This window comes from Myotis myotis, unplaced genomic scaffold (assembly GCF_014108235.1).
Source record: "Myotis myotis isolate mMyoMyo1 unplaced genomic scaffold, mMyoMyo1.p scaffold_m19_p_1, whole genome shotgun sequence".
NCBI lineage: Eukaryota > Metazoa > Chordata > Mammalia > Chiroptera > Vespertilionidae > Myotis > Myotis myotis.
In genome coordinates, this window is record NW_023416313.1 from 102,865,880 (window position 1) to 102,890,204 (window position 24,325).

A 24,325-nucleotide genomic window follows, 5' to 3' on the forward strand; every position below is an offset into this window, starting at 1 on the left:
GAGACATTTGCAGTAAGCATGAGCAGAAGATGAAGAAGCCGTGTAGAAGCATAATCCACAAGCATTGGCAAATAAAGTGGACAGAGAAAAGGAAGCAGGGATTAGTTGGAGATGATACTATGGATTTTGATTAAATAATGGGAGAATTATGACTTTAATAGGTGTAAGAAAGTCTGGAGGATGTGGCTTATCAAGAAGAGGAGTGCGTCTGTCCAATAGGTTTGACCATGTTGATTCTGAGTTACAACCAGGAAGTAGGGTTAAAGTGGGTGGAGGTTGTTTGAAGAGCAGTGATAAAATTTAAGTAACAGGAGGAGCAATATCTGGATTCAGGTAATGTAAGAAGATTAAAAATTATATAGGCAAATAAAGTGAATACAATAATGACTAATGAGAATAATTACTAAGAAGAATTGCCCAGTTTAGTAATGTGAGCTAATATATCTTTATGTAAGCCCATATTAAAATCTATATCTGTATCTTTATATATTTTATATAGTTTCATCTTTTAAAAACAGGAGTACACTTTTGAAGGTACTATACAAGCTACATTAGCATCATGCTTAGTGGGGTGTTAACAAATCCATCATTATTACAATTGAACAATACAATAATTATTTTTATTATTAATACAATTTCACAAGATTATGGAATGGAAATCACCATTATTATTTAATACTCTTGAAGTATTCAGGAAAAAAAAAATGTTAGAAATGAAGAGTTATACCCTAGCTGGTTTGGCTCAGAATAGAGCAATGGCCTGTGGACCCAAGGGTCCTGGGTTCGATTCTGATCAAGGGCACATGCCAGGGTTGCGGACTCGACCCCCAGTAGGATGCATGCAGGAGGCAGCCGATCAATGATTCTCTCTCATCATTGATGTTTCTATCTCTCCCTCTCCCTTCCTCTCTGAAATCAATAAAAAATATATTTAAAAAAGAAACGAAGAGTTATGTTTATTATTTTCATATTATTTTCTTAATCCAGAAATTTCCTAAATTGGTAAATATATCAGAAATACTGAGAGTTCATTATTACCAATAGAACATAAATATGTACAGTGAAGTAGCTTCTTTTTAAAAATCAGGAGTTGGAAATAAAATACATGCATTATCAAACAGTAATAGATACATAATATATGCAAGGATAAGCTTAAATAGACGTAAAAGAACTTTATCAATAAAACTATAAGACTTTGCCTTTTGGCTCCCCAAACAGCACCATGGCAGTAGGCAAGAACAAGTATTTTATAAAAAAAAAGACGACAAGAAGGGAGCCAAGTAAAAAATGGTTGGTCCATTTACTAAGGATGATTGATGCAATGTGAAAGCACCAGCTATGCTCAATATAAGAAATATTGGAAATGCACTAGTCACAAGAACTCAAGAAACCAAAATTCCATCTGATGGTATTAAGGGTTATGTTTTTGAAGTGAACGTAGTTGATCTGAAGAATGATGAAGTTTCATTTAAAAAATTCAAGCTAATTACTGAGAATGTCCAGGGCAAAAAGTGCTAATTTTCATGGCATGGATGTTACCCATTACAAAATGTCCTCCATGGGCAAAAAATGCCAAAGTATGATTATAGCTCATGTTGATATCAGGAGTACCAATTTTTATTTGCTTCATCTATTCTTTGTTGAAATTATTTAAAAAACTAGAGTCCTGGTGCACAAATTCATGCACGGGTAGGGTCCCTCAGCTTGGCTGGCCATCGGGGCCATCGTGGCCATCTGGGCCATTGGGGCCATTTCACCCAGTCCGGATCAGAGCTGATCAGGGCCGGCCAGCCCGGGGGGAGGAACTGCAGGAGGCTGGTTGTGGGAGTGCACTGACCACCCAGCCGGCCAGGGGGAGGGAGCAGGAGGTTTTCTATGGGAGTGCACCTGCATTGAGCATCTGCCCCCTGGTGATCAGTGTGCGTCATAGTTACTGGTCAACTGGTCTTTCGGTCAACCGGTCATAAGGCTCACTTAGGCATATATATATATATATATATATATATATATATATATATAGAGAGAGAGAGAGAGAGAGAGAGAGAGAGAGAGAGAGAGAGAGAGAGAGAGAGAGAGAGAGAGAGAGAGAGAGAGAGAGAGAGAGATATGCAACAGTCAGAGTTTGAAGGCCTCTTATGCTCAGCATCAATAGGTCCACCAAATCTGAAAGAAGATGATGGAAATCATGACCCAGGAGGTGTGGATAAATGCAGGGGAGGGTGGGTGAGTGGGAAGAGATCAACCAATGAACTTGTATACATCTATACATAACCCATAGACACAGATAATAGGGGGTAAAGGTCTGGAGTGGGGGGAAGGGGCAGGTTGGGAGAGGTCAATGGGGGAAAAATGGAACATATGTAATACTTTCAACAATAAAGATTTTATTTTAATTTTTAAAACATTACTTGAAAGAAGTGGTCAATAACTGATTATAGATAGCATTGGAAAAGACATAGAAAAGGCTTGCTAATTTATTTATCATCTCTGTGTCTCTGTTAAAAATGTTAAAATGCTCGAGAAGCCCAAGTTTGAGTTGGGAAAACTCATGGAGGTTCCTGGTGAAGGTAGCAGTTCTGAAAAAAACTACTGGGGATGAGACAGGTGCTCAGGTTTAATGAGCTGATGGATTTGAACTCAGTCCAAGAATCTGTTTAAAATTCGGACTTTTAATGGTGACAAAAATCCTAATTGCTATGTTTTAAAAAATTATAAGATTTAATAAGAGAAATTTTATAAAAGGTAAATAAATGACACTAATAAGTCCCTTGGTTGAAATGCCTTAATTTTTGTAAAAATGTCCTTTCTTCCCAAATATTTTCTGCTTTTATTAGAATCCATCTATCTCCTACTGCCTATAAAAAGACAGCCTTTTTGGGGGGAAGAAATGACCAAATAATTACCAATTTTATTTGAAGAATAAACCTTTATATTGAAAGAATAAATCAGGAAAATTATGATAATAATAATATAAAACTTTCCTTGTCAACTTGTAACATATATTTAAAATATTGGTAAAATGATCAACAAGGAGTTTAATGGGACCAAAATGTTGTTAGAGAAATAAACCAAAGCAAACATTACAATTTACTTTTGAGGATAGAATTTTTACAATCTTGAGAAAAATAGATTACTTAGTAAATAATGGAGATAATTTTGGAAAATATACTTAAAATAGTTACTCATTATCATAGATTGAAATCAACACCCAAATATTGCATTGAGCACCATAAATTTTACATTTTTGGTGCTCAAAGGCAAGAATCATTAGGAGAAATATTAAATTTCTTTACTATGTAAACTTGTTTTGATAAGAAAACAAAAATGTTAATAAATGATATACTGGTAAAATATTTGCAATGTAGATGAGTGACAAAGGTATAATACACCAAATATATAAATATAAATATGAAAACAAATTAAAATGGTGATATAAACAAATTCATTAGCAATTAAAGATGTGCCACAGTGGTACAAATCTGTGAGCAGGTGGGAGTTTCCATGAACTCTTTGTTGTAGGTTAAACGATAGGCTCTTTCAAAGGGCAACTTGATAGTATGTAGTATGTAATTTGAAGATTAGCAGACATTTTAGTCCATAAAATCCACAGTGAGAAATTTCTCTTAAGGAAATAATTAAAAACTTACATATATATGGATTTACAGAAGAATACTTTTATAAGAAAACCAGAAAACATTTTAAAGTATATGGTTAAGGTAAAGTACATTGCTACACACACACACACACACACACACACACACACACACACACACACAAATATGGTACCTCCATCAAATACTTAGATAAAATGTCTATAATATGCTCTTAAGTGAATTTTATAGGCTACACATATAATACAATTTCATTAAGAAAAAAAAGAGATAGGCAGAAAGAAAGGGTTAGAGATATAATTTTAATATGTAGTGGCTGGAAGGATATACCCCAAAATTTTGCAGAAAGATACTGGACCTATACTTTATTTTCATTTTTTCTTTATACTTTTTATACATAAAATAAAAATATATTAACTTGAATTTGAAAAAAGGTAAGGCTATATATAAGCATTGTCTATTTAACATGAGGACAGCAAATTCTGTGCTCAGCTCATGGAAACAGAGCAAATAGTGCAAATTATTTGCTATTACAGCACTCTCATAAATCCTCAACAAACACTTTGAGCTTCCTTGGTGGAAACTTTTAATGAGTGTGCAGGTTATGCTACCATAATGCAGAGTCGCTCAGCTGGCTTGAGATAGTAATTCTCCAGCTCTGGGGTTTTCTCAAAGACTAAATCTCAAAAGTAGAGCACTCTCAAGTTGTGCTTTTGAGATGTTCCCTGAAAAATCTGTGACATGAGCTGAAAAGATATTTTAAATGATAATCAGCCAGCTGTAATACAAAAAGATAATTGGAAGGACAAGATTCAATTTTGACATTTATACTCACACAAAGAACTTGAAACAGAAAAAGAAAAGATGCATTCACCTTTCATATCTTCTAGCAGGTAGTGTAGTGCAGGCAATTCATTTAATGATTCTTTAATTTATCCATGAAGGTATATATCTGAGCAGCCTGGGAAATAGCCCTAGAATACAACATCCTTTAGAACGAATAAAAATAGATATCCAAGTACTAAGATGTGTGAAGCTTAACATTTTTGTTGTAAAATAGTTAATTTAAAAAATGTAACTGAACCACACTACTAAGAAAAGCATACTGTATTAGCTGGTTGCTATTCTTAGCTGTCAATTAATTTTCTAGTGCTGTCATGACAAAGTACCATAGACATGGTGACTCACACAACAGAAATATGTTTTGTCACAATTCTAGAGGCTAGAAGTAAGGGTTGGTTTCTTCTGAGGCATCTCTCTTTGGCTTGTAGATACACATCTCTCAACATCTTCACATGTGTGTTTATGTCCTAATCTCCTCTTCTTATAAAGACATCAGTCATATTCAATTAAGGCCCTCTCTAATAGTCTTGTTTTATTTTAATCACCTCTTTACTGACTCTATCTCCATATATAGACACATTCTCAGGTAACAAGGGTTAGCATTTATAAAAAGGATTTTTGGAGAATACAGCTAAATTGAGGAATGACTGACTGACTATATATAAATAAATGAATAAATATTTAGTACTGCTCTAATTGCTTTGCTAATGTATTCAATTAAGAAATATGCTGAAAAATATTAAAATGGTATAAATTTTCTGAAAATGAGATGTCAAGTAAGACTCCCTCCACGTTCTGCGTGGAGTAGGGTTCGGTATCTGAAAGAGGAGCCACACAGCAAATGAGAGAAAAAGACAGGAGATAATTTTGCAATATTGGGGGACCAGGAGGCAAGTCCTGAAGGACTTCCCCCGTGCTCAGACCTCACCAAGCTTTTATTGATCTGGGATGCCCCCATAGCATAGCCCTTAGGCAGGTGACCCCCTAGTAACAAGCAGACTAGCCCATCAGCAAGGATTTACATAATAATAAATGGGGGAGTAGTTTCAGCTACCACTGTCTGGACAAACAGAGGTGGCGCCTAGCTCCGAGCTTTGCTAGGGCTTCAAAGGCATCCAGCCTTGGGGGGGGGGCGGGGGTTTCGGGGAGTTCTCTGTCTATGCTTATCAGATAGTGAAGGCAATAAACAGTTTCCCACATCTCCCCCTTATTTTTTCTTTAAAAAATAATCAAGTCCCAATTTCAATGTCCAAAAGTTCTGAGTCCATGTTTCAATGTCCAACAGTTCATGTGTACACGCCAGCAATGAAATGTTGGTTCTGGATGGTGGAAAATGCAGGTCCGGTCCTTTCTGGTCTGGTCCTGGGCAACCTGCAGCGACGCACAGCTGCTGACTGCTAGCATGGCAAGGCGTCTTCCACCATCTCTGTCTCTGAACTGTCTCTTCTGTCTTTGTGGCTGGCTTTTTGTGATCCGTTGTTACAGGAATCCACATGGTCTTATAGCTGTTCTCTGAAAGTATACAAACATATTCTCGACCAAAGGTTAAAGGAAATTTTACTTGGGGAATCCTTTTTATATTTGCCCAAATGATTTTCCTTTGGCTTATTTTGACACCACATATGTTTTTCATGGGTGTCTTGCTGTTAGCATTACAAAATGAAAAAAAAAAATTTTTTCTAGATGTAATTTAGTTACAGGATATTTTTCCTTACATGGTATTCTTCCACTATCCCCCTTTTTTGATTTAATTAGGAGACTTCTTGGAAATTTTATAATGCAGTCTAGATAGCTTTAAATATTAATTTTTTGCACGCAAAAAAAATGAACCTGAACATGCTTTAGGTTCATAGCATGTTTACCATGAAATGAAAATTTGGGTTAATACTATATGAATAATTACTTATTTCAAGTTTAGCCAAATTTAATTAATTTGAAAACTTGACAACTATTTTACTGTCAAATTTAATATTCTAACAATGATCTTAATTTACATTGTAAATATTAATTGAAAGGATCACTTTACATACTTGTGAAGGCTCTGAGCATTCCTGTTGTTAGTTAGCCAAGCCTCCATTTATCTGGATTCTGATTTCAGCTGGACCAAATCTCTTCTGTTATTTGGTTCCTGATCTGGGCTGGGCATGGGAAGCAAGAAGCAGCCATGGGGACAGGAGGCCTTCCTCAGAAGGGGCGAGTGTTCAAGCCCGTGCACCATTGGGGGGGAGGTCTGTGCCCCACCTTTGTTGCACCCCAAGTTTTCTCCTACTGGCTCCCAACTGTGCCTATCTTAGGTCGCCCCACCCTGTGGGGTCTTACCCGTCGTTGACTACCAGCCATCTCTGGGCCAAGTAGGGTGATGTGAGGTTCAGTTTTGTCTCCTTGGTAGCCTATGTCCCTCTGGCCTCCATGCCCAGCAACTGCCTTTGGATCCCCTTGCCTGCTGGCGGGGCCCCGGCATTGATCATAGGGAACCCAGGTTTCTTCTCCAGAGAGAGCCCAGCTTATGCCATTGGGCAAGAGACAAATCCATGGTACCAGCTTTTCATGATCCCAGCTTGAACAGAGAGCTCAGATAACAGCTATAGACAACTGGATTCCTCTTGGCAAAAAAAAAAAAAAAAAAAAAAAAGTCAAGATAGGTCAATACAGAATGCTTAAGTGGCTTCCCAGGAGGGAATAAATCCCTTCATGTAAAACATTCAAATTCATTTGTAAATTTGTTTGGGATAAATGCACAATATACTGTTGTAAAGCATCAAAAATTATTAATAAAACTTGTAGAATAATACCATGCAAGAATATTCTTTGCTCTAGGTCAAAGACAACTTAATTTTAAACTCAAGGTTTGGAATGAGGAACCTAGTTAGCAAAAAAAAAAAAAAAAGCAATTTACAGAAGCAGAGACAGCATGCTATCTAAATTACAGTTTTGGGTGAACACATTATCTAGAGTCCTTAGTGACCTAGGTTAAACTTAGGCATGTTAGGCAGTTTTGGGTCTCCAGAACACTGAGTTGACACGCTAACTGGAGCCTTCTGAGTTTGGGATAGCTGTGCTGTCCTTCCCAGGTAAAGGAAAAATGTGCCTTCTAAGACATATGAAACTTAGTTTTTACCTGAATTAATTGTTACCATACTTCACTTTATCATGCCCCCGGTGGTCTCTGGGCTGTTGGTTGTCTGGTTTGTCTTCCTCCTGCTGGATTACACTTGGAGAATTTTAACTTAAAAAAGAAAAACCTTTCTTTTTTACACCAAGTAACTATAGGGTTACTTCTTGGATATTGACTGATAGTGCCGCAAGGCCATGTATTCCGAGTCAAAGTCATTAAACATTTATGGTGACTGTACTTATTTTCAGATTTGGTATTTTAACAGCAAATCATTAGATTATCCTGTAAATATTAGTGGAAGATATTTCAAAATATTAAAATTTCTCCTTTTTATTAAATTTAAAATAATGTTTTTAAACAGCATTCCCTTTTGGCTTATTTGCATATACAGAGGGATCATGGGAAGCCTTCAGTAACTTCTTAGAAGATTTTTACTTTACTAGGATTCAATTGCTTACAAAGATAATAATTTAAGTAAGTATTTTTTAAAAAGCAAAGCAAGTAAATTTAGTATTTAGTAAACTTCTGATTCACAAGGGACAAATGCTGCACCACTTCCAACCTAATTTAAAATGCAGTGGTGAGGAGCTTTTAAATAAAAGACATTGCTAGTTTAAATAAAGACTTTGCTACTAATAAATCAATTCTTCCTTTTATTTGGCAGAAATTCCTTATGCAACCAAGCATATTATATTTTGAAATATTGCACTCGGGAAAAACTTCCAAATACATATCTAATTAAAACATTTTCAACACTTAAAAACAGTTCTCAACATAATAGGATCTAGTCTTGACCATGGAATCAATTACTCTTAATTTGTTTATGATATATGTATAACTGTGGTTCTACTGAGATTTTAAGATATCTTTTAAAAATGTATCTACAAGCCTTTTAAGAAATACGAGCTCTATTGTCGGCCCTTATAAAGCCAACTGCTTAAAACATTGGTCTATCATACCACTGAAATTATATTAAGACCGTGATTGCTAATTTATTAAGTATTAAAAATATCTTCTTAAAAATAGTATTAAATAAATCCGAGAGGCAAGCACACTTTCTGCCCCATCCACATTTCCGCAGTAAAACTCCGCCTTAAAACTCCACCCCTGAAATCCCATCCTGCCTCAGTGAGCAGACACTCCTTTTGTGATTGGCTAAGTCAGAGGGAGGGGCTGTTCCAAGATGGTGGCCCCCAGGGGAGCAGCAGGCCATGTGGCCAACATGGTGGCTGCCAAGTCACACAGCTCAACATTGTGGCTGTCTACACTGTTCTCTGACAGAAAAGATGATTTCCTTATTCTCACAATAAACAAGGGAAGAGGAAACCAAAACCCCTAAAAGATAGATGGCCAACATTATACTCAGACAAGCAGAAATCCCATTAGCTGTTTATACCCTTTATAATTATCTTAATATTAATTACATTTAAACTGGTTTTTGTATTAAAAATTTTCAGTTGAGATCTTAAAAATTAATCCTCTTTTTTTAAATCAGACAAAGAAGTAATATATTTTGAATTCCTAATCATTTAAGAGAAAACACATTTTATTTTTTAAAAAACAAGTTATACATTAGATATTTAATTTTTCCTGATTCAATTTGCATTTTAAACTTTCAGAGCTTTAAATCTTAGGTCGCAAATTAAATACTTAGCATTTTTCAAATCAATACTTTTGCATTTAAGGATACATTTCAAATAAAATATAAGGCATTTTCAATTAATAGATTAACTTCTATCTTCTAGACTTCGTAATAGGCATACTCAGATCAACATTTCAGTAATATAAATCTCAATACTTTTAGATGATTTGAACTTAAAAGTTTTAAATTTCCAGCCAATAAGCCTGGCATAGCTGCTAAATTTCAAAATGGTCACAATTTTCCCTCTGGGGAAGTCAAGAAGCAAAACCATAGCTATTCACATGTAAACTTGACTATCAACTTCCTGGTGGTACTCGCCTCAGGGCGGGAAATTTCAAAAGAGCTACTTTAAATGGCCTTGGGAAACCTGTCTACATTTCTTTCTTAGGTTCAACTTCGCCATTTTTAAGGCCAAAACAGTCTCGGGATTTTATTCTGTACACAGCAAAAGGTCAAGTTCAGCTCAAAACTATGCGCACTCGTTTTTAAACTGGCCTTTTCCCTTTACATGTGCACAGAAATCCTGGATGCATTTATGAATTAGTAAAAGCTATTCAATTACAAGAAGGACTTTAATTTTAGAATACTTGGGGAGGGGGCGTCCACACTGGATCGCCACGTGCTCCTTCTTCCCTTTCCCCACCTTCTGCTTTTGGGGGAAGTTTCAGCAAATGACTCAGATGGCGTATTTTTCCCAAAGTCATGCTTAATTGAAAAAGATAATTTAAGTTTTTCCCTATTTCGCTTTCTAAAGCAATGGCTAGCACCCAAGGTTATCTTAGCCAAAGTTTGGTGTTCCAAACATGTTCTCCGGTAATTTTTAAATAAAACATTAAGTAATCTCATTGTGGGAGAGCTTATAGAGCTCTGCCCTTTCCTGACACCTTTGAATCTCTCCGAACCAGAGAGAGATTCGGCAGCGGGGTTTCATTTCTTATTACAGATAGATTCCAAATACAAATTAAGATTTTAATTTGGGTAAGAAAACACATTAAGATGACCATGGCACTCTTTTTTCAGCCCGATCTAAAAGAGTACCTTTTTCAAGAAAAACAAAGGTTATGTTCTATTATAACATGCAAAAACTGTAAAAAATTACCTTCTAAAATTTTAACACTTTAAACATGCAAATCAAAAGTCTATAATAAAGTTTCTTAGTTTTTAAAAGCCAAATATACCTTTTTAAAGCTGAATCTACTTTTTTAAAGCCAAATCCTGCCCCGTTTGTTAGCCTGGTTAAGAAAACGTTCCCAGTGTACTTACAGACCCGGGCTTCTGTAGTTGATCCTGGGCATTGCGTGCGGTGGAATTCCCCTCACCTTTTTTCGGTGAGTTTTCCACACCTTTTCGGTGAAAACTTCCTTTTCTTGCTCCAGCAAGACCTGCACTTCCAGATTACCCGTCGGGTGCCAGATGTTGAGTAAGACTCCCTCCACGTTCTGCGTGGAGTAGGGTTCAGTATCTGAAAGAGGAGCCACACAGCAAATGAGAGAAAAAGACAGGAGATAGTTTTGCAATATTGGGGGACCAGGAGGCAAGTCCTGAAGGACTTCCCCCGTGCTCAGGCCTCACCAAGCTTTTATTGATCTGCGATGCCCCCATAGCATAGCCCTTAGGCAGGTGACCCCCTAGTAACAAGCAGACTAGCCCATCAGCAAGGATTTACATAATAATAAATGGGGGAGTAGTTTCAGCTACCACTGTCTGGACAAACAGAGGTGGCGCCTAGCTCCGAGCTTTGCTAGGGCTTCAAAGGCACCCAGCCTTCGGGGGGGTTTCGGGGAGTTCTCTGTCTATGCTTATCAGATAGTGAAGGCAATAAACAGTTTCCCACAGTGAGAGGTTGAAATATTTTTCATGTCATATTTTAGTGTAGGATGTTTACGAAGTTATGTCATTTCCATGATATACCTAGAGGTGCAGAAGTGTAAAAGTAAATAAAGATTCTAGAGAAAGACCCCTTAGGTTTTATGATATATAGTTATATATCATAATTTTGTGTGTTTTTATCAAGGCATAAAAAATGCTGACAAATTTGACTTAACAATTCACAGATTTGGTTATCATGTAATTATATAGTGGGCCAGGCACCATTCTGTGTATATTTTGATAACAATAAGCAAAAGAAATTGAGCACTTTCCTTCAGAGAGTTCATACTCAAATGGGGAAGAGAGTAAATAAATGTGCAATCCAATCAATAAAATAAGTTTAGGGTTTTTATATGCTACCAGGAAAGAACAAAATAGGAAAATATGGTAGGGAGTGGCAGCTGGTGTCTACTGTAGTCAGGGAAGGTCTCTGCTGAGATGACATTTGAGTGATTTCCTTTTGATGCGAAGGGCTCTCTAAGCAGAGCAGCATAAGCATATTCCCTTTGGATGAAATGATCTTCATGGGTTTAAAGGGCAGAAGTAGGTAACCATAACCGTGAGTAAAATGAAGTGAACAAAGAAAGTGTAGGGAAAGACCAGACCGTATGCAGAGAGAGAGGCCTTCAGATTATAGAGAGATTTAGGGATTGCAGTAAAAAGTTTAGATTTTAATATAAGTGTATTCTTTTGAAGATTTCAGACAGGAGAGTAACTTGGTCTCAAACACTTAAGAAAGACCATTCTTGCTTGGAAATGAGGCAAGAGGAGGATAAGGGGGAGACCAAGAGAATTGCTGCTACAGTGGTACATGCACAAGGGGAAGGTGAACTTGAGAAGGGCTGGGGAAGTAGAAATGGGGAAAACTCATCATATTTGGGAAATATTTTTGAGATGTAACTGACAGAAGTGAAGGGGGATTGGTTGTGTAGTGTAACAAGAAACAAATAATCCAACATGACACCACAATATTTTGGTTTCTGTTATTGTGTGAAAGATGGTATCATATACTGGGTAATTTTTTGGAGGGAGTATATTTGCAGGAAAAACAACAAGCTATCTTTTGTCAAGGGGAACCTGAAATGGAGAAGATGTTAAATAATTGGATATGAGTCTTATTTTTCAGGGAAGATTTCCCACTACGCAAGATATATAAATTTGAAAGTTTTCAGTATATACTTTGGCTGGGTACAGAAAGAAAATATGCCTTGGCTGGCGTGGCTCAGTTAGCTGAGCATTGTCCCATGCACTGAGAGGTCTCTGGCTTGATTGCTGGTTGAGGCACATTTGAAACCCTGGGGAGCTAGATGAGGTTACCTTGGTTGAGTACCGAAAGAAAAAAGAGGGGATTCTAAGACAGTGCTACAGACTTTTCAGGTTTGGAGGAAATGGAATTCCTAGTAAAAAATAGTAGTCCACAAAGTAAAAAAAAACCTCAAGAGCATAAGGTCTGGGGAACCTAGACACATTTTCAGGAAGAAGGAATAATCTATTGTGTCAAATGCTGATGAATGGTTGAATAAAACAAGAACAGATAATCATTTACTTTGGCAAAATGTTTTTGGTGTTCTCATTAAAAGCCATTTCATTGAACTGATGACAATTAAAGCACTATTTGAGTACATTTAATGAAAAATGGAAGATGAAGAAATAGATATAGACAGAAGAGGGTCAAAGGCTAAACAGAAGCCTGGCAGGTATGGCTCAGTGGTTGAACATCAACCCATGAACCAGGAGGTCACAGTTAGATTCCTGGTCAGAACACATGCCTGGGTTTCAGACTGGATCTCAAATAAGGGGCATACAAGAGGCAGGCAATCAGTGATTCTCTCACATAGATGTTTCTCTCTCTCTCTTTATCTCCCCCTCCCTTTCACTTTCTCTAAAAAATCAATGGAAAAATATCTTCAGTTGGGGATTAACAACAACAAAAAAGGTGAACAAAAAATATGAAATTAAAAAAGTATTAAAACACTAGAAAAGATTACAACATCACATTACTATGCCTTTAGGGGGAGGGATTTTTTGTTTTTTGTTTTTATCAAGGTATAAAAATGCTGACAAATGTGACTCTAATTTACAATAGAAAGAAAACAACAACAACAAAGACATGTTGATCTAAAGTCATCAGATCAAAACTACTTTTCCACACCCACTTGTATAAGGATATCCATATCACAAAAAGCCCCAAATAAGAAACAGTTCAAATGTGTATCAACTGATGAATTAATGTAAAGAGAGAAAAAAACGTCCTGGCTGATGTGGCTCAATTAGTTGAGCATTGTCCCATGCACTGAGAGGTCTCTGGTTTGATTTCTGGTTGGGGCACATGCCTGAGTTGTGGGCTCAATCCCCACAGTGGGTGGCTAGGAGGCAGCCAATCGATGTTTTTTTCTCTCTCTCCCTGTCCCTTCCTCTCTCTATAAGAATCAATATATTCTTAAAAAAGCAAAAAAAGCATCATATAATTACATAGATAATTGAAATATACCAAATTCTAATATCTTTAATAATTAATAAGGTATGGGTATAAATTTAAATAGACAATTGAATAATTCAATAATATTTTCAAAGAATAGCACAAACATTCTCATATTTTGGACTAACTTTAAAAATGTTTGTCTCCCTGATTTATCAAGTATCTGCATTTTAAAGTACACATCTATTGAGTGAGAATACTACTAATCATTCATCAGTGTTAAATCTTTAGGCCATTTCTCCTCTATAGGGATAATATTGTGAGTTTTAATTTAGTTTCACAGTATATTTGATCAACTACCTCTGTAAAGTCATAAATTTTGTAAGTTTCTACAGTATGAAATGTAGCTGTGATTTCTGTATTGTGCCACATTGTAGTATCATGGATACATGGTTCACTATAATTCAGACATAATTACATATAATTATTTGCCCTTTCCAACAAAATCTACCTTTTCTCATAGAAGTACAGGTTAGTGACCATTTCTGTTATTTCAGGATTTCACATTTCTTAAAAACAATGCCAAATTCTTTTTCTCTAGTTACATGGTTTGAGAAATAGGGCATCTCAGTGAGATGTGTCCCACAACTGAGTCCATCTGTTCTCCATTTTAAAGTGTTTCCAAAACTCATGAGTTACATTATAGGAAAGGAATTGTTAGCTCTCAGTCATGTCACCAGGGAGGGAAAGTCAACTCATTTGTCTGATGGCAATTAAAGTACTATTTGTGTACATTTAATGATAACCACCGCCTCATACACACCCACATTCACTAAACAAATAAAAGTGGAAGGTGAAGAAGTAGATACAGACATGATAGACACCTTGGATGACATTTACTACAGTAGGGAAATGGGAATCCACTGGAAATTCTAGAGAATTATGCTTATGGGTGGGTGTCTGTGGATACTGGTTAAATTAGGTGATATTAAATTATTCAGTGAAGAAGGAACTGATAATGCAGGGGAAAGAGAGAGAGAGAGAGAGAGAGAGAGAGAGAGAGAGAGAGAGAGAGATCCAGAACATGGATACATGGATAGAGAGTTTGGCTTTAGATAGGAGTAGAAGCACTTCTTCCATGGTAACTTGATGGAAGACAGATTATGGACTACAGATGTGGGTGAACTGGAAGAATTAATGGTGGTAAAATTAAATAATCTTCATTTCATTGCATTTATTGTCTTTATGAATTATCAGTGACGTCATCAGCTGGGGATGATGAGATAGAAAGGTCTAGGGAACTTGAGAAACAAAAGGCATTGTGAAATAGTCACCTTGAAGAGGGGTATGTGAATTTACTGTGGAAGTGTAGTAGTAGTAAGGCAATCAGGCATTGTTAAAGCATTCCTTGTGTTGTTATAAACTTGCGATGGTACTGCTGAGTGAACTAGGCATTTTTAGCTGCTGGGTTCAGCTTTTTCCTTTTATTATTGAAGGGTAACTTACATAAGATTATATTAGTTTGAGATGTATAATGTAGTGACTTGATATTTTTATATATTGCAAAATGATTACCATAATAAGTCCAGTTAACATCCTTCATCATACATAGGCACAATTTTTCTTTTTTTGGAGATGAGGACTTTCAAGATCTACTCTTCTAGCTACATTCAAATATGCAAGGCAGTGTTATTAACTATAGTAATAATGCTGTCATTACTTCCTCAAGACTTATTCATTTTATAATGGAAAATTTGTACCTTTGACCCCCTTTACCCACTTCACCCTTCCCCACACCCTGCCTCAGGCAACCACCAATCTGTTCTCTGTATCTGTGAGGTCAGTTTGTTCTTTTGTTTTTCTTTTTTGTGTTTTTTTTTAAATTCTAATTATAGATGAGATCATACAGTATTTATCTTTTTCTATCTGACTTATTTCATCTAGCATAATTCCATTAAAGTCCATCCATGTTGTCACAAATGGCAAGATTTTATTCTGTTTTTTAGCTGAATAGTATATAGGGTGTCCCAAAATGTATACACAAACTTTGAATACTTATAAAGGCAATGTTTATGAAAATAGATTTTATTTTTAAAATTGAGCTATCAGCTGGTAAAGTGTGTATACATTTTTGGGGGGACACACTGTATACAAGCATGCACGCACACACACACACACACACCTAAAAGTAGATTTATAGTTGTGAGTACTCAAAAACACTGAGTTTATTCTTGTATTATTATTTAATTATTGTATTATTTTTCATAAGAACAGCTAACTGTAAACCTACTTTGGCCTCACAACATATATATTTGTGTGCACGTGTACATATTTTTTTCTTTATTCATTTATCACTTAGGTTTCTACCATTTGCCTAGTGTCAGATATCTTTTTTTAGATACTAATTTTGTTTCTTTTGGATAAGCACCCAGAATTGGAATTGCTAGATTATGTGATAATTCTGTTTTGAAATTTTTGAGGATTCTCCATACTGATTTCCATAGTGGCTGTACCAACTTATATCCCCACAAAGGTTCTCTTGCCTCATCACCAACACTTGTTATTTCTTGGCTGAGCAAAAGGGATATGAAGATAGAGGGAGCTGATAAATAGCGAAAATCTGATGTGGTAGAGAGAAGGCCTCAGTGATATTAGAAGATTGTTGGAATTTCAGAATAAGTGACCCAGGCGGGTTAGATATGATAGTTAGATAGCAGGTACAGTTGTCAGTGATGACATGGTCTGTTGTATGGTCATATGCATGGGTGACAAAGGTAAGGAGGATAAAAAGATCATTGAACACAAGGATATCAAAGACATGAGAATCCACAATGTTAGATGGATTGCATTCTTGATTTTTTATTTTTATGTAGCTAAGAATGATGAGAGCATCAGTTGTGAATTGGGAGACAGTAAACTGGAACCAACATTACCACTGAGTGAGGGATATGTTGAGATGTCAGAAGATGAGGACAATTAGGAAGGGTATGGAGTAGGGAAGTCTGATAACATGCACTTCAAAGGAGCTGGGGTTTTCAAAGAGGTAAGAGAGAGTTCAAAAATATCAAGGAGAAGCAAACAGGACATTTAGTCTACTTATGCGGTTTTCTTACTTCTTCTACTTTGATGTGTGAGAGGGGGAAAAAACAGCCTCTTCTTAAGGTGAAAGGAGAAGCATGCCTTCAAGAAGACCTATGTGTCAGATAATCAGAAGTAATAAATTGAATGATTTTCACTAGAACTTGGAATATCAGAGAGTAAGTTTTAAAGGGAATATTAATAAAGCTTGTGAGGGAAGGGTTGAAGGGCTCTTGGATATGAGAATTAATGTTTTTATGATGGCTAATCTGGAAGACTGGGATTTTGGTGGTGACTGAGATGCATGAGGAATAGCTGTAAGGCAAACTGGTAATATTTCTGATCCTTAGGGCTGGATGCTATTTAAGCTATTAAGGCAAATATCTCACCTGTGACTGGTGGAATTTTGTCACAATGAACCATTAGGGAGGCTGGATATATTCTCAGGAAACGGAGTGCTTAGAAATGGAGGTGATTGAAGAAGGGCTAGGATCTTGGAGGAGAAGCTGGAAGGAGGAGGGCTCTGGGTTTTTCTGTGGCTAAAGGCTATTTAAAATCATTGTAAAACATAGGCTAGTCAAGGTGTTTGTAAATAGCCTGGATTGGTTAGCTCAGTGTCTGTGGCGACCTCTCTCTAGTGAGCCTTGCTAAACTACAAAGATCGGGAGACTAAAAGCTACATTACCCAGGCAAATTTCAACATGATTTCTCTGTGTGTTTTAGATTCTGTCAATCAGATGGGTTTGGATGAAATGTGAATTTGGAAGTGAGTTTTTGGGAGAAGGATTAGGGAATAAGGCCATCATCATTCTGCTGGTACAGATGGTGACAGAGACAAAACACTTTGGGAGCTGGCAGTTCTAACCCTCAGCAGTAGGTTTCTTGATAATAAAAGGAGCAGCAGTGCCTTTGGTGCTCAAGTATGAGGCATACTTTTTGAAAGCTGAGCCTAGAGTCTGATTCCGGGTCCTCCCAGTGATTTTGTAAGCCATTTTATATCCTATAATAAATATACAAACTTCTACTCTAAAAGCTGCCCTTTTCCAACCTGAAGTCAGGCACCCGATCTAGTTTTGGGGTTAAAACATATCAGCTATGATCACAGATTTTCTGTTTTAGAATTTTATTATTATTTTAAATAAGATAAGAACCAGTCAATTATGAGAAATAATATATGTTACTTTTAGAAAGTAAGTTGCATTATTCATGGGGTTGAATTGGGAGAAGAGAGATACAGGTATACCTGGTTTCCTTTTGCTTTGCTTTATTGCACATTACAGATGTTGTGATTTTTACATATTAAAGGCAAGACCCTCCACCAGCAAAGGTTTTAAACGCATTTTCTTGTGGTGGTCTGGAACTAAATGCACAATATCTCTGAGTTATGCCTGTAATCTTTAGTTAATCTGTAGTGTGTGTGTGTGTGTGTGTGTGTGTGTGTGTGTGTGTGTGTGTGTATGTATCAGAAATATTATTGGGTAGTTTATAAATGCTGTAAAATGACTCTTGATATGACACTGTTTTCCTAGAATCAGAAATTACCCTCTCAACCAAACTATTGATTGTTTCCTCCTATTCTCCTTTCTATTCTCAAGTAGACAGAAATGTTACTTTGAATAACAGGCATTTGTTAATTTCTGAGATATCTATATACACTGAGTGGCCAGATTATTATGACCACCCCATCAGTACTTCGTTGGGCCACCTTTTGCCTTCAATACCGCAGCAATTCTTCTTGGCATTGACTCCACAAGATGTTGAAAGGTGATGTGAGGAATCTGACACCATGCCTGATGAATAGCACTGTCCAGTTCTGTGAGATTTGATGGTTGTGAAACCAGCTGCCTGATGGCTCTCTTAACTTCGTCCCACAAATGCTCAATTGGATTGAGATCTGGTGACTGTGGGGGCCACCTAAGCAAGGTAAAGTCTCCCTCATGGTCTTGAAACCACTCCTGCACAATACGAGCACCGTGGCATGGCGCATTGTCTTGTTGGAAGAAGCCATCTCCATTGGGATACGCCATCAACATGATAGGATGAACCTGATCAGCAATATTACTTAGGTATGTTGTGCTATTCAGACGTTATTCCACATGAATTAAAGGGCCCAAATCATGCCAGGAAAACATGCCCCAAACCAAAGCACTGCCCCCACCAGCTTGAAGGCTTGTACTCATGCATGTGGGGTGGATGCTTTCATGCTGTTTCTGCCAAATTCTCACTCTGCCATCTGCATGATGCAACTGGAAACGTGATTCATCAGACCACATGACTTTTTTCCAATGCTCAGCTGTCCAATCCTTGTGTTCCTGTGCGAATTGGAGACGTTTTATCTTGGTAACTGCAGACAGCAAAGGTGTTTGAACAGGCCTTTGGCTTCCATATCCCATACGATTCAGTATATGAATAATTTGCCTACAAACATCAAGTGTTCATAATAATCTGGCCACTCAGTGTATATAAAAGCCAAGTGCCTAGAATGACTGGAACAACCAGTCACTATGACACCCACTGTGGCAGGCCAACTGGCCCGATGGGGGCGGAGCCGGCCGGCCAACCTCCCACAGTTCCTCCTCCTAGCCAGCCCAGCCCCCAATCAGGGGTGGGGCCATCCAGCCAACCTCCCACCGCCCCTTCACCCACCGGAGACCAGCTCTGATTGTCCCCAGTCTGGGAGGGCCGGCTGGACCCCATCCGTGCACAAATTAGTGCCCCAGTCCTCTAGTTTATTAAATGCTTAGGTGTCAGGCACTAAGCTAGGTGTTGGGAATACAGCTCAGGAAAAATTAGACAGCATAAAGCTTACAGTCTACTATAAAAGGTAGACATAAACAAAAATATTAATTAAATATGGTGAATATTATTGACAGGAAAGACTTGGTCTTTGGAAGCAAATCTAGAAGGGAGATCTAAGCTATCATATGTAGGTGGTGCTTCTCAGGGAAGTTTGCTGTCAATTGTTTTATTACATGTATTACTGAGCTTAACAATATGTGCATGTGGTAACAAAGGCAAATCTCAAAAGCTTAACAAAACAAAAACGTATCTCTTGCTATCATAAAGTCAAATGGATGTCTATCGGATGGCTTTCCCTCAATGCTGACCCATGTGTCCTTTCCTCCCTCTGGTTGCTCCTTATTTCTCTCAGGTCTCCTCAGATTCCCCTGCTGCATTGACAACATTCAGCTGCCCAAAGAGCAGAGCCAATTTGAGGAGGATTGTGTATCTGATACTCAATTATTTCATCCTGGATGGGATTGTTCACATTCCATAGAGAACAGTCAAATGGACCCACCAAGATACAAGAGTGGGGTGGAAGGAAAGGGATGTGGGAAATATCGTCCTTGACAGGATACGTGCTCCCCAGCAACAATACTGTTCTCTGCAAAAGAAGGAACATTTTCCCAGTTGAGTAGTTAGTTGTCTCTGCCACAGGAAGTAAAAGAGACACACTTGTATTTTTGAGAGATAACTAGCCTCATATTAAAGCTGACATAGAGAAAAATATGATTGCAAATGAACTGTTGCTATCACTGATTTTAGTACCATTGAGGGAATATTGGGCTTAAATATATATTTTTCATATAGTTCACATAGAAATTATAACTTTAAATTTGGGTCATTAAATTAAAGTGAACACTAGCTGTGATGTTAGGGAACTATTCTTAGAGTTCTATGGAAGTAAGCTATCTTAGAATTTAAGTCTGTGATCCTGTTCACAAACTTGAAATATTTAGGATACGAATGGATATAAACAATGTGGATTTGACCCAAATTTTACCTTCATTTTAATCATTGTTATTAATATTTCTTGTATTGAGATTCTATAAATAAAAATCATTGTAAACAATAGAGAAAGGCTACATAATCCTATATAATAAAAGGGTAATATGCCAGTTGGCTCTAACGGCAGAATGACTGCTAGACCAGGCACAATGAGGCACACTGACCACCTCTTGGTCTTTTCCCCAGCCTGCAGGCTCCAATTGCCCTATGGCAAATGGGGAACTGGGGGTGGGTGGTGGCAGGGGGTAGGGCTGTCTGTGGGAAGCCAGAGAAGATGGCCCTGATCACAGGCCAGGCCTAGGAACCGTACCTACACATGAATTTCATGTGCCAGGCTTCTAGTTTGAATTATAATGGAAAAATTTCAGGGGGCCAATAAAACTCATGTATTAACACAAATGGATGTGGCACAACAAATTATTTGTGCTTTTAAAAGTTGTTTCAAAATGTTTCAATATTTCTAATGTATTTAGACCATAGCTTGTGATATTGTGATTTATAATAAGAAATATATATTCATCCCTATTTCTGGCACTGAGTTACTAAAACCCTTGGAAATGCCTAAGTAATGAGAGGGACAAAACTATGTTTTATTATCTTAATGAGGTGACCATTTTAATTGAAGTATAATTGACATACAATATTATATTCATTTAAGTATACTGTACAGTGATTTGATATTTCAATACACTGAGTAATGATCAGCATAATAAGTCTAGTTACCATCTGTCACTATACAAAGTTCAGACACTATTACTAACTGTATTCCCCATGTTGCATACTATATTCCATTATTTATTTATTTTATATCTGTAAGTTTGTATCTCTTGATCCCCCTCATCTGTTTCTCCTGCCCCATCCTTCACTCTGGCAATTGCTAATCTGTTCTCTGTATCATTGAATCTGGTTTTGTTTTGTTTTTTTATACTCCACATATAAATAAAATTATATGGGATTTGTCTTTATAAGTCTTATTTCACTTAGCATATGTTGGGTTCAAATCCCTCTACCAGGGGCTGGACCTTCTTGGATCTTAGAAGCTGGAGAAGACATGATAAGTCGTGGGTATATAAGAGAGTCTGTATTGCAGCCCAAGTAGCCATTGCTACTAAGGAGCCATTAGATTAAGCAGTTTTTCAAAGGAGCCTCACAAAGGCAGCTGCTTCTAACATAGCAGCAAACATATGAGTCATCCTTGCCAAAACAGCTAGTATTGGCCGGTTAGTAACACATCTTCCCCACAACGCAGCCCTCAACATGGGAGCTTTACAAATATGTAGCCCAACCAAGCAGCCTCACATAACAGCAGCCTCTCACTGGCTGGTCAGTAACACACTTTATACTAACTTAGACAAAAGAGGCTTCTAGCCAAATAGTGACCTCAGTCTTTTGGGCTATAAAAGGGTTCACTTGTGCAGTGTATACAGTGAAACTCCTGTGTCCTTGCATCTGCCTATGGTAACTTGGCCTTGAACATCCCAATTAGGATTCCTATGCTCAGATTGGCCTTGAACATTTAGTGTAACTGACTGATTGGGGTTTCCCCAGCATAATACCTTCTAGGTCCATCCGTGTTGTTTCAAATGGAAAGATTTCATTATTTTTTGTGGCTGAGTAATACAGTGGGGCTTTGACTTACAATTGTCCCGACTAATGAGTTTTTCTAGATACGAGCTGTCTCTCAGCCAATTTTTTGCTTTGAGTTGCGAGCTAAAATTCGGGTTATGAGTCAGCTTCAGAGACTCCACCGCTAGTTGGTGCAGCGAACATCACAGTGAACGCCACAACATTAGCCCAGCATCACGTGTCTTACTCGTTCACTTTTTGATTTGACATACGAGTAATTTGAGTTAAGAGCTTCGTCATGAATTAAACTCCTAAGTCAAGGCCCCACTGTATTTCATTGCATATGTTCCACATCTTTATCCATTCACCCACTATGGACACTTAGATTGTTTCCATATCATGGCTATTGTTAATAATGCTGTAGTATAATATTTTTTGAATTAGTGTTTTCATATTCTTTAAATGGATACTCTGAAGTAGAATTACTGGATCATATGGTAGTTCTATTTTTAATTTTTGGGGGAATATGAGGTGACTTTTGGACCCCACCTAAGGATGGGAGCTGGTTGCTAGGAGAGCCAACCATAAAATTACTGGGTTGGAACTTTAAGTCCCACACCTGACTCTTGGGAAGAGGAGTGGGTCTGGAGGTTGAACCATTTTCCAAATACCAATGATTTGATCAATTGTGGCTATTTAATGAAGCCTCCATAAAAACCCCAGAGAACAGCGTTCAGAGAGCTTCCAGGTTAATGAGCACATGGAGTTGTGCAGCCTGGAAAGGGCACAGGAGCTCCTGTCCTTCCCACACCCCCCTCCCACCTTACTCTATACATCTCTTTCATCTGGAAGTACTTTTTATAATTATGTCCTTTTATAACTAGAGGCCTGGTGTGTGGGTCCCTTGGCCTGGCCTTTGGGGATCAGGCCAAAACTGGCTCTCCAACATCCCCTTGAGGGGTCCTAGATTGCAAGAGGGTTATTCTCAGGTGACACACCCCAGAATCAGGCTCTCTCCTTTCTAGTTCTGGGTGTGTCACTTGAGAACCGCAGCTTCCGAGTCACTGTAGCTCAGCAGCTCCTGCATTGAGCATCTGCCCCCGGTGGTCAGTGCGCCTCATAGCTACTAGTCAGAGGGTCTGACCCCTGGTGGTCATTGCGTATTATATCTACCGGTTGGACTGTCCAGATGGTCCCTTAGGCTTTTATATAGATTATGTCCTTTTATAATCCTATATAATAAAAGGTTAATATGCAAATAGACCAAAAGGCAGAACAACCGCTTGCTATGATGCACATTGACCACCAGGGCGCAGATGCTCAATGCAGGAACTGCCCCCTGGTGATCAGTGCGCCCCCATAGGGGGAGTGCTGCTCAGCTAGAAGCCAGGCTCATGGCTGGTGAGCGCAGCGGCAGTGGTGGGGAGCAGGCCTAAGATGTCAGTCAGACATTCCCCAAGGGCTCCCGGACTGCAAGAAGGCACAGGCCAGGCTGAGGGACACACACCCCAACCCTGCCGAGTGCATGAATTTCATGCACCAGGTCTCTAGTTAACTGATAATATAGTAAATGAAATGTTTCTCTGAGTTCTGTGATCTGCTTTAGCAAATTAAACCCAAGGAGGAGGTTATGAGACCCTCTGACTTACAGGAAGTTGGTCAGAAATACAGGTAAAAACCTGGCTTTGACTGGTGTCTGAAGTCTAAGGAGGGGGTTGTGGAACCTCCAATCTGTAGCCAGTTTGTCAGAAGCACAGGTAAGAACTTTGGGATTGTGACCGGCAATTTAAGTTGTGGGGAGGTGCAGTCCTGTAGGACTGAACGCTTACCCTGTGGAGCCTGATGCTGCCTCCAGTTCATGGGCTCGTCATTGAGTTGAAGTGTAGGGCATCCAGCTGGTGAGTGAGAGTTGCTTGTTGCTGTGGAGAAGCCTCCACATGTACACATACTGCAATTGGGTCCAGGAACCCAAGGAAGCTTTCTCCACAAGTATTTTTGAAAACAATTGACAGAAAAGTTAAATAAATTTAGTAAATCCCACATAAATCTTTGCATAGATTAGTAATTACTAACATTTTGTCACATTCATTTTCTCTCCCTTTTTCTTTCTCAGATAGATGGAGAGCTAGCTAGCTATAGATATAAGTTGTTGTTTTTTTCAGACTCAGATGAGATATTGCAGGTATCATGACACAAAACCTCTAAATACTTAAGTATGTTCCCTCTAATAGGTAGGGCATTCTTCTATATAAAAACAATAATTTTCAATGTGAAAAATGTAACAAATATGATACTCTTAACTAAAATGGAATATGTAATCAGAGTTCTTCAATTGTCTAATAATGTCCTTTAGAGCTAATTTTTAATCTAATGTAGGATCTAAGCAGAGATCA

The 24,325-nt window shown here is 37.9% G+C and overlaps 1 protein-coding gene and 1 pseudogene across 3 annotated transcripts in view; both read left to right on the plus strand.

Moving 5' to 3' along the window:
• The window catches only part of LRFN5 (leucine rich repeat and fibronectin type III domain containing 5), a 297,089-nt gene that overhangs the window by 41,176 nt on the left and 231,588 nt on the right, over nt 1–24,325 (plus strand). The gene's annotated exons all lie outside the window — the stretch shown is intronic.
• Nucleotides 1,022–2,705, plus strand: LOC118667336 (annotated as a pseudogene).